At 40.4% G+C, this 18,803-nt stretch overlaps 1 non-coding gene across 1 annotated transcript; it reads right to left on the bottom strand.

Moving 5' to 3' along the window:
* Window positions 1–5,690: 5,690 nt before the first annotated feature.
* Window positions 5,691–5,851, bottom strand: Gm22082. Its single transcript, XR_003952988.1, has one exon. It is a non-coding gene; the product is annotated as a U1 spliceosomal RNA (small nuclear RNA).
* Window positions 5,852–18,803: the final 12,952 nt, after the last annotated feature.

Raw genomic sequence — 18,803 nt, 5'->3', positions numbered from 1 at the left:
AATGTTTTCTATGGTATCTTCTATGCCTGAGGTTCTTCTCTCTTCTATCTTTTGTATTCTGTTGGTGATGCTTGCATCTATGACTCCTGATTGCTTTCCTAGGTTTTCTAACTCTAGGATTGTCTCCCTTTGTGATTTCTTTATTGTTTATATTTCCATTTTTAGATCTTAGATGGTTTGTTCATTTCCTTCTCCTGACTGATTGTGTTTTCCTGTAATTCTTTAAGAGATTTTTGTGTTTCCTCTTTAAGGGCTTCTAGCTGTTTACCTGTGTTTTCCTGTATTTCTTTAAGGGAGTTATTTATGTCCTTCTTATCACCATCATGAGAAGTGATTTTAGACCTGAATCTTGCTATTCCGGTGTGATGGTGTATCCAGGACTTGCTATGGTAGGAGAATTGGGTTCTGATGATGCCAAGTAACCTTGGTTTCTGTTGCTTATGTTCTTATGCTTGCCTCCTGCCATCTGATTATCTCTAGTGCTACCTGCCCTTGGTATATCTGACTGGAGCCTGTCCTTCCTGTGATCCTGGTTGTGTCAGAACTCTTCAGAGTTCAGCTGTCTCTGTGATCCTGTGATTCTGGGATCCTGAGATCGTGGGTGTGTCAGAGCTCCTGGGAGTCAGTTTGCCCCTGGACCCTGAGATCCTGGTGTGACCAAGCTCCTGGGATCCTGGGATCCTGGGCTTGTTAGAGTGCCTGGGAGTGGAGCTTTTCCTGGGAGTTGTGAGACTGGCTGCAGAGTTCACACCTAAGGTCTGCTCAGACCGGAAGGAACCTGTACCACTGGTCGGGTGGAATTCCTGGGTGCCTGGGTCCTGCTGGTCCCAATTACTTCCAGTGTTGGGGCAGGTGTTGTGTCCTTCTCATCTCTGATCCTATGATCCTGGGAGTGTTAGACCACCTGGGAGTGGATCTTCCTCTGGGTATTGTGGGACTTGCTACGGAGTTCACAACTTAGGTCTGCTCAGGGCACTGGCCCAGACCAGAAGGAGGAGTCTGCAGCCCAACTAACCCAACAATAGGCAGCTGTGAATGGGAAATCCAAGGATCTAGTAGTTGCTCAGTCCCATGAGGCTAGGCATTTCATCCGTATAAGCTGTAATTCTGAAGAAGTAGGTTCCTCCAGCTGTGCTGGCAAGAAAGAGCAAACAGGAGAAGAGTCAGATGTATAATTTATACTAGAACTAGTTTACTCAAAGCATGTACACACACACACACACACACACACACACACACACACACACACATCTATATAGGTGGTTCTGTACTGCCTGTTCTAGGAATGGCAATCATGTCTTTGTTTCAAAAGTTGTTTATAACCATCTTGCAACCCTACTTTTGTTTAAAAGGTTGTATGACCACCTATGATTACAGCTTTTTGAAACAAAGACATGCTTGCCATTCCTGAAATGTGAAGTACAGAATCATTTGTAGTTATGGTTACAGGCATAGCCCAATTCTTCAAAACCATAAGTTTATGCATAAATAGGAATAAACCCAGCTTGTCTTTACTGTAAGATGACTTTTAAGCCTAAGTTGGAGGCAGGCTGGTTCTTCACTGGCTTTGAGTTTAGAGTTGTGCCTGTCTCTGCCTCCCTTGGGCTGACATTAAAGGTGTATACCACCACACCTGATGAAGGGCATGTTTTCAAATGTAATAGCTGAATAGTTACTTAAACAGCACATTATTTTGACTATAAGATGGGAGTGGTTTTGTATTAAATTCTGTAAGTTCATGGGCTGAAATTAGATAAGTCAACACCCTCATGAATTTTAAGTTCAGCACTCTTAGACATCCTCCTTTGGGGTTCGATTACTATTTATATTAGATTCTAAATTCTAAAATGAGCAGTCATTCTCCTGACGTCTGCTTGAGTTCTGACAGCAAGCAGCTAAGTTCGAAATGTTTAGACAGGCAGAAGGAAATGGGGAAGTGAGTCAATTATCTATCTACAGCTCCCTGCCCCCCACGCCTGCACACACACACACACACACACACACACACACACACACACACACACACACAGAGAGAGAGAGAGAGAGAGAGAGAGAGAGAGAGAGAGAGAGAGTTTTTGAAAACAGCAGAGCAAATAGATGGTTGTCTACAACAGCTAAGTTCTGTTTCCTCTGCCCAGAATGTGTAAGTAATTGTGCGGTCCTTTGTGTACTTTAGCCTGTGTTTTGAACTTCACATTTGACTACATTGGCTCCAAACAGTCCTTTGTGCTCATGAAATAAACATGAGGATTGTCTTGGCCAAGTCCAGCTGTGAGGATCCACATCCATCGTCAAGCTTGAGCTCAGATGATTTTAAGGATAATTTTATCTGTGGTTATTTAGTGATCATCAGTAGAGACATCATAATAATATGACTTTACATAAACATTGAAATTAATCTTTTTAAAAGGGAACATGGCATTAAGATTTGAAACTGGGAGGGGGATGCATGTTCCCAGGGCTTGGATGAGGCACAGAGTATATTAAGAGCAACTGTACCATCGAGTTACACAGCCAGCTCCCCAGATTTGTATGTGTGCTCATGTGTACACAGATGTGCATGCACAGGAGCGGGGTGGTCAGTAAGGAGTGAGACAGACATCAGGCATCTTCCTCAATTGCTCTTTACCATACCTTTTGAGACAGGTCTCCTTTTGGGCTGGAACTTGCCTAATTAGTTTAGGAAGGCTAGCCAGAATGTCTTAAGGATCTTCCTATTTCTGCACACACACACACACACACACACACACACACACACACACACACACACAGACACATACACAGACACACACTCACACACCCTCCAGCTCTGGGATTATAGTGGCATAGTGCCTCATCCAGCTTTTCATGTGTGTGATGGGGACTCGAACTCAGGTCTTCATGCTTATGTGACAAACATTTTATGGACTGAGCAAACTCCTTAATCAATATCTGTCTTGTTAAAAGTTCCAGACTTTGTATAGTTTGGGAATGCCACAGAAATCCTAAATATGTTGCCATGCAAACTCGATGATATAGTTTTTTTTCTTTTGTTTTTTTAATTAGGTATTTATTTTATTTACATTTCCAATGCTATCCCAAAAGTTCCCTACCCGCTCCCCCACCCACCCACTCCCACTTCTTGGCCCTGGCGTTCCCCTGTAGTGAGGCAGATAAAGTTTGCACAACCAATGGGCCTCTCTTTCCACTGATGGCCAACTAGGCCATCTTCTGATACATATGCAGCTAGAGACACGAGCTCCGGGGGGTACGGGGTAGTTCATATTGTTGTTCCACCTATAGAGTTGCAGATCCCTTTAGCTCCTTGGTTACTTTCTCTAGCTCCTCCATTGGTGACCCTGTGATCCATCCAATAGCTGACTGTGAGCATCCACTTCTGTGTTTGCTAGGCCCCGGCATAGTCTCACAAGAGACAGCTCTATCTGGGTCCTTTCAGCAAAATCTTGCTAGTGTATGCAATGGTGTCAGCGTTTGGAGGCTGATTATGGGATGGATTCCCAGATATTGCAGTCTCTAGATGGTCCATCCTTTCATCTCAGCTCCAAATTGTGTCTCTGTAATTCCTTCCATGGGTGTTTTGTTCCCAATCCCTCCATAGTGTTAATCATCAAATAACCGCTACATATATATAAGTGTCAGCATTTGCTGATTGGCCCAGTCTTGCTAAACATATTGAAAATGATAAATGTTTCACACTTCAACTTAGGAGAAGCAGATTTTTATCACCAAGGGGTAAGTTGCAAAACCATGCTAACGGCTTCTGCCAAAGAAGAGCTGTCAAGTAAGAGTAGGGAAACTATGCTCATCCGAGTTTTCTAATGTTCAAATTTTGTAAATAAAAGTTGAGGCAGATGTTTGCAGCCAACCATTGGACTGAACGCAGGGTCCCCGATGGAGGAGTTGGAGAAGGTACTGAAGGTGCTGAGGAGGTTTGCAGCCCCATGGGATGGGGGAGCAACAATGTCAACCCACCAGCCACTCCCCACCCCGGGAGCTCCTGGGGACTGGACCACTAAGCAAAGAGTACATATGGAGAGGGACCCATGGCTCTGACTGTGTATGTGTTGTTGGACATCAGTGGGAGGAGTAGCCCTTGGTCCTTAGGGGGTTCGATGCCCCATTGTAGGGAAATGACAGGGTGGGAAGTGGGTAGGTGGGTGGAGGAGTACCCTCATAGAGGCAGGGGGAGTGGGAATGGGATGGGAGGTCCTGGAGGGGAGACCTGGAAAGGGAAAAACATTTGAAATGTAAATAAAGAAAATATCCAATAAAAGAAAAAAAGAATGAATGTACATCAATAAGAAAATCATTAGCTTACATGATATGATCTGAGTAATCTAACAAGAGTTGTCTTCACACTGGAAACCTGGTAAGTGCTCAGCTCTGAATGCTCAGCTCTGAATGCCTCAGCCATCCCCATAAAAAATAAAGTAAAAGTTGAAAAGCCCTGCGGAGAGTGTCAGCAAGGGAAGAAGGTTTCTGCATTCAACTCTTATGGGTTCTGACCTAGCACTGGATGGAGTGGTCCAGCTTGGATCAGATATGACCTTCAATGTCTCTTCCACTCTAGGAAAGTATGTGCTTGTCAAACTGCCTCAAATATTTATATTTATGCCCATGGACGAGTGCCGCTGTTAGCTTTGATTAGAGTAGCTTCTTTTTCCAGTGGGAGCTAGCCACAGCAGAGATTCACAACTGCTCCAAGTCCTGAGAATACGTGACTGTTGAATGCTTAGGACAGACACTATCACCCTCTTCCAAGGCTAAGGGAACTGGGGATATTGCAGAAGAGGGAATAGAAAAAAATTGAGAAGACCTAGGAAAGAGAGGTATCATGTGGAAGGCTGTCTTTAAGACGTGACAGGCTATGGCCATCTAACTTTGAACTCATAGCAACTGTGATGCATAAAATATCTTCACAGAATCAGACTCTTCAGTAGTCGGTCATGGATGGGCAGGGGCTCACAAAGCTGTACTGCTCTCTGAGAAATGATATGCGCTGAATTGTTGCCAGAGAGGAGGGGTCCTTTAACTGTTCCTTCCACTTGCCACCTTAAGCATTTGGCTCTTCATGATTACTGATGAAGAGGGAGAGATTTTCTTCAGTGGTGTGGTCACTGATGTTATCCATGTGTCTGTAAAATTCTCCCCCTCCATGTCCACCTCCTCCTAAGTGGCATGAAAGGAGAAGAGGGAGCTTTGGAAGAGAAAATGAAACAAGAAGAGTAGGAAGGGGACAACAGAGCATAGTCAGGTGTAAATATAATCAAAATACGTTTTATATATCCATGAAAAATGTCATAATGAAACCCATTGTTGTGCATAATTCATATATGTTAATAAGTAATCAAGAGACCTCAAGCAGCCTTCTGGAATGTTAGGTTTTTGGGAAGATGACATGGTTCAGTGGGTAAAGTGCTTGCTGCCACACAGATGATCAATCCCTGGGAGCCACGTGATAGAATGGGAGAGATGAGTTCTATTAAGTTTTCCTCTGACCTCCACACGGGTGTTGAGGCACACAAGCTCCTGCTATCCAAAATAAGTAAACATAATCTTTAAAAAATATTTTTAAAAAATTAAAATTTCTAGAGATCTTCTTCGATCCTCCAGAAGGGAGGTATGCATACAGAAACCATATCTCAACATGTACATGTCACTTCCGTAACTTCTTTTTATTGTTTATCAGGGGAGAGTGAGTGAGAGCGCAGTCCTCCGAGATTGATCAGGGATTGTGTAGTTGAGCTCATCATGTTTGGGTAAATCATAGGGGCAGTACCTCCCAAGTGCAGTGGATAAGCCTCATAGAGACAATGACCTTCAGGATCGAGGTGTGACCTCCACAAAGTATGACACACTTGATGTTTTTACCAGATAAAAATGTCTGGCATACCCAGGCTAACATTTTGCCCTGAGGATCAGTGCCAGGATCCTGGATGAAGTTCCTTCCTCTTCTTGCACTGTAGCTGACATTAATATCTCCCCTCTTCTTTCCCTCATCAGACTTCTGACACTCTAAATGGTGGTGATAGATGAGAACCTAACAAGGTGTACATAAGAAAAAAAAAAAACAACAGCAAGCTGGGCGTGGTGGCACACACCTTTAATCCCAGCACTCGGGAGGCAGAGGCAAGCAGATTTCTGAGTTCGAGGCCAGCCTGGTCTACAGAGTGAGTTCCAGGACAGCCAGGGCTACACAGAGAAACCCTGTCCAAAAAAAAAAAAAAAAAAAAAAAAAAAAAAAAAAAAAAACCGGAAAAAAAGAAAAGAAAAAGAAAAAAAAAAAAAAACAACTGCAAAGTGAAGCTACTAAATTGCTGTTGGATTAAGTTAATGCATGTTTTGTTTTGTCCAGGAAGAAGTACTTGCATCACTTTAAAGACCTACACCAGAATTCTTTATGAAGAGTTGAAGGTGGGTCTGGGAAGATGGCTCAATAAGGAAAGTACTTACCATGTACGAAGGAGAACTCAGGTTCAGATCTTCAGAGTGCATCCTAATACTCAGGAGGTTGAGACAGGGTGTGATGTGATTTTTGGTTTCAGCAAGTAAAGTTCCTTTAAAGGATTAATTAACTTAGAAGAAAGAGGAGGCGAAAGAGGAGGAGGAGGAGGAGAAGAGAAGGAGGAGAAGAGAAGAAGAGAAGGAGGAGGAGGAGGAGGAGGAGAAGAGAAGGAGGAGGAGAAGAGAAGGAGAAGAGGAGAAGGAGGAGGAGGAGGAGGAGGAGGAGGAGGAAGGAGAAAAGACAGTATCCCATAGCCCAGGTGGGCCACAGACTTGCTATGTATCTGACAAAGAGAGTGAACTTCTGATCCTTCTGCTTCCACCTCCCCAAGTACTAGAATTACAGAGGCAGATCACAATGCTTAACTCTATGTATGTATGTGTTTATGTATGTATGTATGTATAAATACATACATACATACATATGTAATATATATCGTATTGACTTAGTTACATTGTATGGTAGTTCTTGCTGACTTCATCATATTTTGCTGCTAGAAATAACACATAAAATACTATACTTCTTGGTAAGCTTGCTTGGCATACAACATAGCTTATCCAGGGCCTCCTGATCTCAGATTTATCTATTTTCTCATCTTCTGATCTCTGATCATCATTTGATCTTCTGATCAGGATTCTGTCACTAAAGAATGACCTGCTGGTCCAGGTCTATACAATGTATTTTAATCATTTGAATCTCATTATATTTATCAATATAAAGTAAAATTTAACTAAATTTTACTTTATATTATACATATTTTGAAATGTGTGTATGTGTGTGTGTGTGTGTGTGTGTGTGTGTGTGTGTGTGTGTGCTTGTGAGTATGGGTGCTCATGAAAGCCAGAGGTGTGAGATCCCTAGGATTTGGAATTACAGGCAATTTTGAACAACCTGACAGGTGCTGGAAACCAAATTCTGGTCCTTTGGAAGAATAGTGCATACTCTTCACTACTGACATCTCTCTGGTACCCTAATTAATTTTTAAAATGGTCTGGAATACAATTTGTATTCTGAGAACTGTATCTCCTGAATTCATTACAATCTTCCAAAAATAGTTTAAACAGAAATTGTTTTTATTCATGGTCCCTAAGAATGATGTAAACTGAAGACAGTTATTGCTAAGTTTTAAGCATGGTTTTATTTGTTTGTATCACAGCACATGTACAGAACTCCGAGGATAGCTTCGTCTACCACATCCATCCCAGAGAACAAACTCAGATTTCCATGCTTGGCAGCCATTGCGCTTATCCACCGAGCCCTCTCACCAACCCTACTTTTCATTTTAAAATTGAATTTTGTGTTCCCAACATCTTAGCCCAATGCCACATCTAAAGCAAGCACTCCTTCTATATCAAGTAAATTTTATTGAAGGGATGAAGGCTGGTAACTGTGAGTAAAGTGTGGTTTACACTTGCATCTTAGCTAAACCTACAATTTTATACAAAATGCTACTTACTGAGTCTGAATCTCTAGGAGTGGGGCTCCAGACAGCATCTTTAAAAGCTTCCATAGATGATTCTTAAACACTGTGTTGGAACTCTTCTTTTAAATTAAAAGCCATATCTAGGGTGCTATGTGGATAGCTCAGCAGTAGAATTTATACTCTTAGCTTGCAATAGTCTCTGAGTACCCTAGAACTCACCCCGCAAATCTTTAACCATATCTACAAAATACTCCTTGTTTCTGTGGCAAGTTATATCTAGGTGTAGGCAAGCAGATTCTACTGATGGCTAGCTACTAGCTACACATCCTAGCCCAACTCAGTTTCTGTATTCAGCTGATTCCAGCATGTCATTGCCAAACAACCACATCTACTGAATGGAGACTAGTGAGACTAGTGCCTCTTAATATAAGAGAGATGAATTGTTTTCTCTATATCTTACTGAAAATGATTTTGTGAATATAACTTTTTGATGTGATTTTTGGTTTGGGGTTTGTGTTAATTTTTCTAATGTCTCCTGTGGTGCTAGGAAGGCGATGTTCTGAGTTAAGTTTGCAGGGGGGGGGGGAAGGATTGCTTAGTGGGCACTTACTCTGCTCAAGATGATCCAGAGTTCATCTCAGGTGAGCCGTTTTCCTTCACGTACAGAAGTGACAGAAGACGGTCACACCAGATCAGCCTGCCCTACTGCAGCTGCCATCTCCAGAGACGGGAGAAGTAAACACACTGCATTATGGACATGCCCTTCCAGCACGTTAAAAACTTGAAGGACAATTTGCAAAGTGATTTTAAGATTTCTTTTCTTGCAAACAGACTGTTATGCTGAACTGCAGAGGGGGTGTTTTCTTATGAGGTTATGGTAAAACAGAGGGCACATCTTGAATCACACAGTCCTTTTCACCTAGGGGTTCCCATACTCTTTCCAACAATAGAAAACAAATATCTTTGACAAACCCTCAGCTTTCTAACAGCTGCAGAACATGTTTCTAAAGGTCTTTGACAGGAGTTAGGATGGACCCCTTGTCTGTTCACCTGCATTTCATGAAAGGGCTGCTAAAGTCAACAAGTATTTATAATTGTCTGTTAGGAGCCAGACTCTGTGTTTAGTTTCCAAAGCTGACAACCCCCAAGTCCTCCTGGTTATCTCAAGACGTCTTTATGTTCTCCCCAAAATTGAATCATAGAATTAACTTAAGAAGTCATGACATTCCCTATTCTAGGGAGGAATGAAGTACCACGAGTTGGTCTTCCTTCTTGATTTTCTTGTGTTTTGGAAGTTGTATCTTGGGTATTCTAAGTTTCTGGGCTAATATCCACTTACCAGTGAGTGCATATCAAGTGACTTCTTTTGTGATTGGGTTACCTTACTCAGGATTATATCCTCCAGATACATCCATTTGCCCAAGAATTTCATAAATTCATTGTTTTTAATAGCTGAGTAGTATTCCATTGTGTAAATATACCACATTTTCTGTATCCATTCTTCTGTTGAGGGACATCTGTGTTCTTTCCAGCTTCTGGCTATTATAAATAGGGCTGCTATGAACATAGTGGAGCATGAATATCCATGGAAGGAGTTGCAGAGACCAAGTTTGGAGCTCAGACGAAAGGATGGATCATCCAGAGACTGCCCCACCCAGGGGTCCATCCCATAATCAGCCACCAAACACAGACACTATTGCATACGCCAGCAAGATTTTGCTGAAAGGACCCTGATATAGCTGTCTCCTGTGAGGCTTTGCCAGTGCCTGGCAAATACAGAAGTGGATGCTCACAGTCATCTATAGGATGGAACACGGGGCCCCCAATGGAGGAGCTAGAGAAAGTACCCAAGGAGCTAAAGGGATCTGCAACCCTATAGGTGGAACAACAATATGAACTAATCAGTACCCCCAGAGCTCGTGTCTCTAGCTGCATATGTAGCAGAAGATGGCCTAGTTGGCCATCATTGGGAAGAGAGGCCCCTTGCTCTAGCAAACTTTATATGTCCCAGAACAGGGGAAAGCCAGGGCCAAGAAGTGGGGAGTGAGTGGGTAGGGGAGCAGGGTGGGGGAAGGGTATAGGGAACTTTTGGGATAGCATTTGAAATGTAAATGAAGAAAATATCTAATTAAAAAAAAGAAGTCATGACATATTTGAAAAACTAAGTAGTGTTCCCCATGCATAGTAGAGAGGGTGGTTGTGCATTAAACTTCCAGGCCCTGGTATGTCAAAATCCCCAGGTGACTGAATGTCACATATTCATTTACATATCCAGATGAGCTTTAGAAAGCTCCACCAAAGCACAGCAGGTGAATCCTGAAACCATGTTATCTTGAGAAGACCTGAACCACGCTAGGGTAAGACTTTAAAAATAAACATATCAGGGGTTTAGATGACTCAACAGTTAAGAGGACCTCACCAGTCTGATCCCCAGTGCCACATGGCAGTCTGCAGCCATTTGTAGCTCCAGTTTCTGAAAGATGGACACCCTCTTCTGACCTCCTCAGGCACAAGGCACACACATGGTGCACAGACATATATGCAGGCAAAACACCCATACACACCCACATACTAACATAAATAAATACATAAATAAATAAGTAAACAAACAAACCAAACAACAAGCAAAACAAAATCAAACAAACATATTGTCCTTAGCTTTTATTAGCTAATTGCTAAGTATTTTCCCTAGGGTAATTTCCTTTATCCAGAATGAAAGCCCACCTCCACCCCCTGCATATAACAAAGGCATAAAAAAGTGGGAAAAAAAAACCTAAAATTTTCAACCTAGCCTCATCTACATAAAGTTCTAGGCCACAGGACGAGAGTGAGATCATGGTTCACATAGTCCAAAAGAGAAAGAGAAAATGAAGGAAGAAAGAGAGAGAAAATGAAGGAAGAAAGAAAGGAGGGAGGGAAGGGAAGCAGGAAGGAAGGGGGCTTGAGGGTCTTTATTATTATTTTTTTAAAGATTTATTTATTTATTATATGTAAGTACACTGTAGCTGTCCTCAGACACTCCAGAAGAGGGCATCAGATTTTGTTACGGATGGTTGTGAGCTACCATGTGGTTGCTGGGATTTGAACTCGGGACCTTCGGAAGAGCAGTTGGCGCTCTTAACCACTGAGACATCTCGCCAGTCCCTATTGTTATTTTTTATTTCATTGAAAATGGCTTCTGCTAGCATATAATATGTCACAATTATAGTTTCCCCTCCCTCTACTCCTTCCAGTTCCTTCCCACCCTTCCAGATCCACTCCCTTTCTGTCTCTCATTAGAGAGACATCTTTAAAGAGATAACTACCATGTACAACAAAATAAAAAGATAATAAGATGAAGCAAAAACTATCCTATTGACTGCAATCTAACAGGAAGACAAGGGTCCCAAGAGTAGGAACAGGAGTCAGAGACCCACCTACTTATCCTCATAGTCAGGAGTCCCATAAACATACTAAACTGATGACTGTAGTATATGTGAAGAGGACCTGGTGCTGTTCCATATAGGCCCTGTGCTTGCTGCTTCAGTCTCTGTGAATTCACATGTGCTTTGCTTAGTTTATTCAGAGAGCCATGTTGACCTGGTGTCCTCTATCCTCTCTGGCTCTTACAATCTTTCTGCCTCCTTTTCTTCTGGATTCTTTGAGCTCTGAGAGGAGGAATTTGATGGAGACCTACCATTCAGACTCCCTTTCAGGTAATGTCTAGCTGTGGGTCTCTGCATCTGTTCCTATCTACAGCTTCTCTGATGGTGACTGCATAAGGAACTGATTAATTTATGAGTACAGCAGAATATCATCAGAGGTCTTTTCCCCTCTGGTTCTTGGTTGCCTAAGCAGTGTCGGGTATGGGTTCTTTCTCATGGAGTGAGCTTTAAGTCAAATCAAACATTGGTTGGCAACTCTTACACATTCTGTGCCACCATTGTGCTAGCATATTTTGCAGGCAGGACAGATTGTAGGTCAAAGGTTTTGTGGCTGGGATGATGCCCATGTTTCACTTTCAGTAGCCCAGAGAGTACCTTCCCACACCAGAGAAACTAGAACATAGGGGTGTGGAGACCATGAATATATCAACTCAACTTATCTGTGTTCAATGAGTTGTGTGGGTGTTGTTAGCAAATGGGGTCACACTGTTGTTTTGTGGAGTACAAAGCTTTGTCTTAACAACAACCTGGGTTGTTTAGGAATTTCTGTGGGACCTTCTTGGCCAACAACACAATCGAATGCAATGTAGTCCTGCCACTGAAAATCTTTATTCATTCTTCTAGTGAGGACCATCTAGCTTGTTTCCAGTTTCTGCCTATTATGAGTAAAACCACAATGAACATGGCTGAGCAAATGTCCTTGTGGTAGGATAAAACATCCTTTGGGCATATGCCCAAGAGTGGTATAGCTGGATCTTGAGGTAGATCAACTCCCAACCTTCTGAGGAACTGCCATCTTGATTTTCAAAGTGGTTGTACAAGTTTGCACTTCAACCAGCAATGGAGGAGTGTTCCCTCTTTTCCACATCTTTGCCAATATGAATTGTCACTTGTGTTAATGGTCTTCGCTATTCTGACAGGTGAAAGATGAAATCTTAAAGTAGTTTTGGTTTGCATTTCTCTGATAGCTAAGGATGTTGAACATTTCTTTGAGTATTTCTAGGCCATTTAAGTTTTCTTTATTGAAAATTTTTTTTTGTTTTGATCTATACCCCATTGTTGTGTCTGGCCAGCAGATCACAGACCTGGGCTCTAGTCTGGAAAGGCATTTTGGAAACCTGGAAGAAAAGAAGGGCTGGGTTGTGCGAGATAAGGAAGGAACCAAGACAAGCTTTCAATTCAAGGTTCAATTTTAATGTCAGCAAAAATGCTTTATAAAGAAAAGAGGAAGCCCGTCCCTGGCCAAGCAAAGTTCCTTTGAAGTAGATAGGTCAGCCTTTTAGTGGGAACTCGCAAAGATTGCAGTTCAGTGTTAACTCTGGAAGATTCTTGGAAGAGAACTGGTTCGGCCTCTGGCAGGTTGGGCCTCTTGCAGGTAGTGGCACATCAAAAGAGTAGCACAGCAGGTGGCTCCGCTCAAGTGGCAGCGGATGGTCGTCACAGCCAGCCTCGCTAGGCTGGAAGGAGGTAACATTTCCCCCTTTTAAATAATATTAAACAAAACTGGACAGAGGCAAAAAAAAATTTATGCTCTATAATTCTGCCTGAATTTTTAGGGTCCAATAAAGAAACCTGTCTCAGTGGGAATCCCTAACTTTTCTCATGGAAAACCGTATCTGGATTAGACTGCCCTTTCTGTCCTAGTAAACAACTAATAGAAAAGCCCTGAGCAGTAGGCTCTGACTTTATAATGTTAATTAGTACTGAATAGGTAACTTCCTAGTTGAATTTTAGGTAGGTCGTTGGAACCCTGGTGAAGGTTGACTGTACAAATTTGAAATGCACTTTATTAAGAATAACACTGAGTTGATATTCCTCCACATTTTTGGATGACAGGCGGGAAACAGGGAAGAGGGGGTAACGACTGGCTCCGTAGTACAAGGCCAATTGGCTTTTTTAGGGTGGGAGGCCGTGAAGGGCTTGCCCTTCTAACAGTACACTCTCCAACCTCTCTCCCCCCTATTAATTAAGTTTAATAAGGCAACACTTAACTGAGGCGATCAAATGATTTTCTCATCCGTAGATGAGTGGGCTTTTAACCTTGGCTTGGGTAGACATTGACCCGATTCCTCTCGTGGGTGTTGTCACGACCCACACCTGTGGCTCCTGGTATCTTTTGGGGAGGGGAGGCAGAGCCTTAGATATTTTTGGTTTTAGCTGGAAATAGATACCAACCTCTATTTAAACCGGGTATATTGCACAGGGAACTCAGAACTGGTCAAGCTGGACCTCCCCCTGTAGTAGTTTTCTGTACCAAGCGGTACCCATACTGTATTTGTGTGATTATGAACCAGTATGCACAATTCTGAGTATTGTGTAGCTCCTAAAGGAGAATTGTCAACCTCAGATTTAGCAAGGCCTAGACAAGAATTATGTCATTCGTAACACCATGATTTGTGGCTAAAATAGGAGCTGGAAGTCATCTTCTTCATCTCTGTTATTCTTACAGCCTGAGGAACTAAGGGGACCTTGCAGTAACAGCAAGGGTGAAAAGCCAGAGGCCAGCTAAGGGACTAAGTCCGTCTATCAAAATAAAATCCAATCTCTTTTAATATTAGAAATATCTGTCTTACTAGCCTTCTTGGTAAACCTAAATCTCAACCAAAAGTCACAAAACGTGCTGAAATGAAAATAGTAGCTGCCTCCTGTATGCTCTAGGGGGCTGGGATGCATGTCCACTGCAGTCCAGCTGAAGGTGTAGATTGACCTGCTTGAAAGACAAAAATCTTAGACAGTGAAGAGTAACATCACAAAGCTTCTTTTGGGGAAGTTCAGGTAGTTTATTTAGTTGCAAATTATCAAGGCACAAGCTCAGTCTCTGGGCTGGTTTTAGAATAGTAAAAAGGCCAGAGACTCTCTGGAAGTGGGGGATGTGCTCTGAATTAACTTTGCTAGGTAGTTAAGAATATAGGAATCTCTAATATTGGACTGAATATTAGACCTGTCTAAGATTGAGTTAGAATGACTGGTCACACTGAAGAAAAGAGGAAAATCATTATGACTCTATTAAATGACTAATCTTACTAAGTTAGAATATACAATCTCTGATGTACTATTGCCATAAAGTTAAAAGGCTAGAAGCTAGTCTAAACTGGAAAAATGGCAAGCAAGGATGGATTTAAAACATGAATCTAATTTAGTTTCTTAGTCATTTCAATCAGGACACTGAGTCTACTTACCTGTCAGCTCGTCACACGAATTAACCAATATGCTTTTGCAGCATTCTGGAGAACCTGTTTTTTCCTTTCCTACTAAGGTAGCTGTTTAGGATTAATCTATAAGCCAATAAGTAGATCCATTTAAGATATTATAAAGCATTTACTAAATTTTTAGACCTTAAATTTTAAATTTTGAAAATGAAGGTATGATTTAAATAGTGTGCATCGGAATGCACTAAATAGTATGTATGGGGATACAATTTTTCTCTTTTTTGTCTTTTAAGAAGTTAAAGTTTTAAAATTTTACAATATCTAACCTTTTGAATTAATAATTTGTTGACAAAATATTTTAAATATTTGGCTGTAAAGGGGCAGTGACTAATTGTACTTTCAATCATTTTTCTTAAGGAGTAGTTGTAACTAGAAAGCTTGAAAAGTTATTAAGAGTCACATGTGCATAATTTATTTATTTATTAACTAGAAATAAGAGCATTTATTTGTGGCAAATTATTAAGTAACAGTCCTCAAGAATTAACACTATTATGTTGAAACAAGTAGTAACTGAGGACACTAAAAGGAATTATACATGCACAATTTTTAAGAATACTAAAATATTATCTTAAACCATAACTGTTATGAATATATAAAGAACGAGGTTATATATCTAACCTATTTATATGGATGGCCTTTGGACTGTCTGAGATATAAATTTATCCTGGCATTGTTTTAAAAATGTTCAGGCAATTAGGACAATTTAATAAATGTCTAAAAACCACCTTCTTCAAAGGACAGCATTTTTTCTATGAGTTGTATACACATAAGCAATTGCAAATTTGAGAATTAATAGCGTCTGAGGGACGAACAATCTTAAGCAATTATGAGTTCAGAGATATAGCATTGACTATTAGTATACAAATTAAGGTTTGATTGTTAGTATTTTAAAACACCATCTACAGCACACAACTAGATTATTTGTGCTGAAACAGGGGAAATTGCGTATCTCAAGGCTCTGCCCCACAGCCAAAGAATCCAGATAATAAAAGGGGGTAGGAAGTCACAGCAGGCAAAATACTAGAAGTTACCTGACAGGAAACAAAGGAATGACTTCAAAAGGCTTAATAGGAGCCAGATAAATGTTTACAGTAAGGACGAAGTGGCTCTGCCTAGGGTTAGTTAAGGTTTTAAGTAAAGTTCCCTTGAGGGGCATTAGCTAATAAAACATTTTTCACTTAGGAAAAAAATATACATTGAAAGATTAAAACTCTTGGCTTCTTGTATAGAAGCAGAAATGATAAAACTTCTTACATAATGTAAAGCTATATTAGCCATACCTAGAGGCAAAATTTTCTAGTGATTATCAGTTCACTAGAAGCAAAACTCTTTGAATTTAAGCATTATTTTAAACATCTGAATAGATCTGCAACACTGTTAAAAAGAAATTTCTCTGAACACAGGGAAAAACTTTTTTAGGCACTGTTTGCAAAACAAAAGAAAGGCCACAAGCCTCTCTGGGGTTCCCCTGAGCCCTGTATTGACTCAAACGTAAAATATTTTTTAATCTGAGCATCTTGGCCCTCCTGCAATAAGAACTGATTCTAGAGGAACAATCTAACTGTTTATGCCTCTAATTTTTGATTTTCTTTTTTAGGATGACTTACAGTTAAAACATTCTTCACAACTTTAGTGTTGTGAAAAAATTGCCCATATTGCAGTTTCTTGCCAGTTATAGCCAAACTGAAGTTTGAGGTCTAATCTATGCACAAAGACAAACATAGCTACATAACTCTGTCACAGTTTTGTATGAAGTGAGCTGTATTAGCGCTTTCATAAGATGATTAGTCTTGTAATAATCTTAATTAACAATATATGGGCGAGTAGAAAATTTTAAATTTGCAATCAAACTGCAAGCTGCAGTCAATGGAACACTGGCAGTTTTAACCATAATTTTCAAGTTTCTTTTGTAGCGTTAGGGTAATATCTACAATCTTGGGAAAGCAAAACCCAAGTTTAAAACAATTTATCATCTTTAAAATCAATATTAGAAGCATTACCATCATATTACGAAGTTTGGCTACCAATTAATACCTATGAATACCTGTAAGCTTTAATACTTTAATAAAGAGGCATTGCTTTAAATCTTATCTTAAATTTTTACTTTTTAGGATAGGAACCACATTAATTATTATCTAAACTAGAAATATCTTTAGAGACCCAGCCTCTTGGCCTGCCTCGTGCCATGTGTTGGAAGGACTCTAAACTTGAGTTATCAAATTTAACACTAACCATCTGTAGCAATGTAACAATTAATAATCTCAACCAACAACTTATGAGCTGAATGTGAAAACATGCAGAGCACATTACCAATAAAAAGGAACCAAATGAAGCAGTTTCATTTAGACCAATCAGAGAATATTAATTTTTGTAGCTACAATCATAGAATAAAAGGCACTTTACCATTTGTCAAACACATTAATCATGAACCATTTATCAACTTTTTTACCCCGAAACTAAGAGGCTGTAGACTCGCCCTTTTTTCCTAAAATGAACAGTTTTTCCAGCAGGGACCCTCCTGCCATGTATCTGATTCCTGGATGAAGCACGTGGCAGCTCTCGGCTTTGTAGATAAAGTTTTTTATACCATCTTTATTATCCAACATAAAACATAGAACATTCATTCATACTGACTGGACACGAACATACATGAATTGAACACGAGAACAGATTGGTGCACCAGACATTAGACAAGACACAAAAGGGGACAGAGTACTTCTGCTATAAGGCCCAGAGAGAACAAAGTATGGCGCTCCTGAAATTTCTCTCTGCTTTTTGGGACAGTTTTCTCCCTCATGATGCAATCCGCCTGATTATTAATTTCCTTTTAATAAACCCTTTCTTTTCTCACACCTAAAAATGTAGCTTCGGAGAGCCACGGCCTACTGCCTGTTACAGTTCCCAGCTCCTGTTAAGCTTCACTGCTGAACCTAAGTGAATTAGCGCTCGGGTTTAACGCTGTTTCAGCTTAGCCCATACTGACCTTCTCTGGTATGACTTTTCTTTAATTATTTTCTTCTATGGAGCTCCAAACCAGCTAGGCTGGAAAGAGGTAACACCCCATTTTAAACTTGATTATTTGGGTTTTGATATCTAATTTTTTGAGTTCCTATATTTTAGACATTAGTCCTCTATTGGATGTGGAGTTGGTAAAAATCCTTTCCTATTCCATAGGCTGCATCTTCTGATTGATGGAGTCCCTTGCCTTACAGAAGTTTTTTAGTTTCATGAGGTCCCATTTATTTTTGATCTTATTGACTGGGTTCATGGTGTTCTCTTAAGAAAATATTCTTTGCCAGTGAGTTCAAGGCTATTCTCCATTTTCTCTTCTATCAGGTTCTGTGTATCTGGTTTTAAATTGAGGTCTTTGATCCACTTGGACTTGAGTTTCGTGCAGGGAGATAAGTATGGGTGAATTTGCATTCTTCTACATGCAGAGATTTAGCTTGACCAGCACCATTTGTTAAATATACTGTCTTTTTTTCCCAGTGTGACTTCTGGTTTCTTTATAAAAAATCAGGTGTCCATATGTGTGTGGATTTATGTCCATGTCTCTGATTCTATTCAGTGAGTCTGTTCTGCCAATACCATGTGATTTTTATGACTGCAGCTCTGTGGTACAACTTGAAAGCAGGAACAGCGAGACCTCCAGTAGTTCTTTTATTGGTCAAGATTGTTTTAACTCTTCAGGGTTTTCTGGTTTTCCAAGTGAAGTTGAGAATTTTTCTTTTAAGATTTGTAAAGAATTGCATTGGAATTTGATTGGAATTGCACTGAACTTGTAGATTGTTTTTAGTAAGATGATTATTCTTATTATGTTATTCCTACAGACCCATGAGCATGGAAGATCTTTCTATCTTCTGCTACCTTACTTTTTTTAAAACACAAAGGTTTTTTGTTTTTAGGGTTTTTTTTTAAATCATACAGGTCTTTCACTTGCTTGGTTAAAGTTACCCCAAGATATTTTTTTTTTAAAGATTTATTTATTTATTCTATGTAAGTACACTGTAGCTGTCTTCAGA

Source organism: Mus musculus, chromosome 19 (genome assembly GCF_000001635.26).
Source record: "Mus musculus strain C57BL/6J chromosome 19, GRCm38.p6 C57BL/6J".
NCBI lineage: Eukaryota > Metazoa > Chordata > Mammalia > Rodentia > Muridae > Mus > Mus musculus.
Note: the sequence above shows the minus strand (reverse complement) of the source record. Positions and strands in the feature narration are given on the sequence as shown.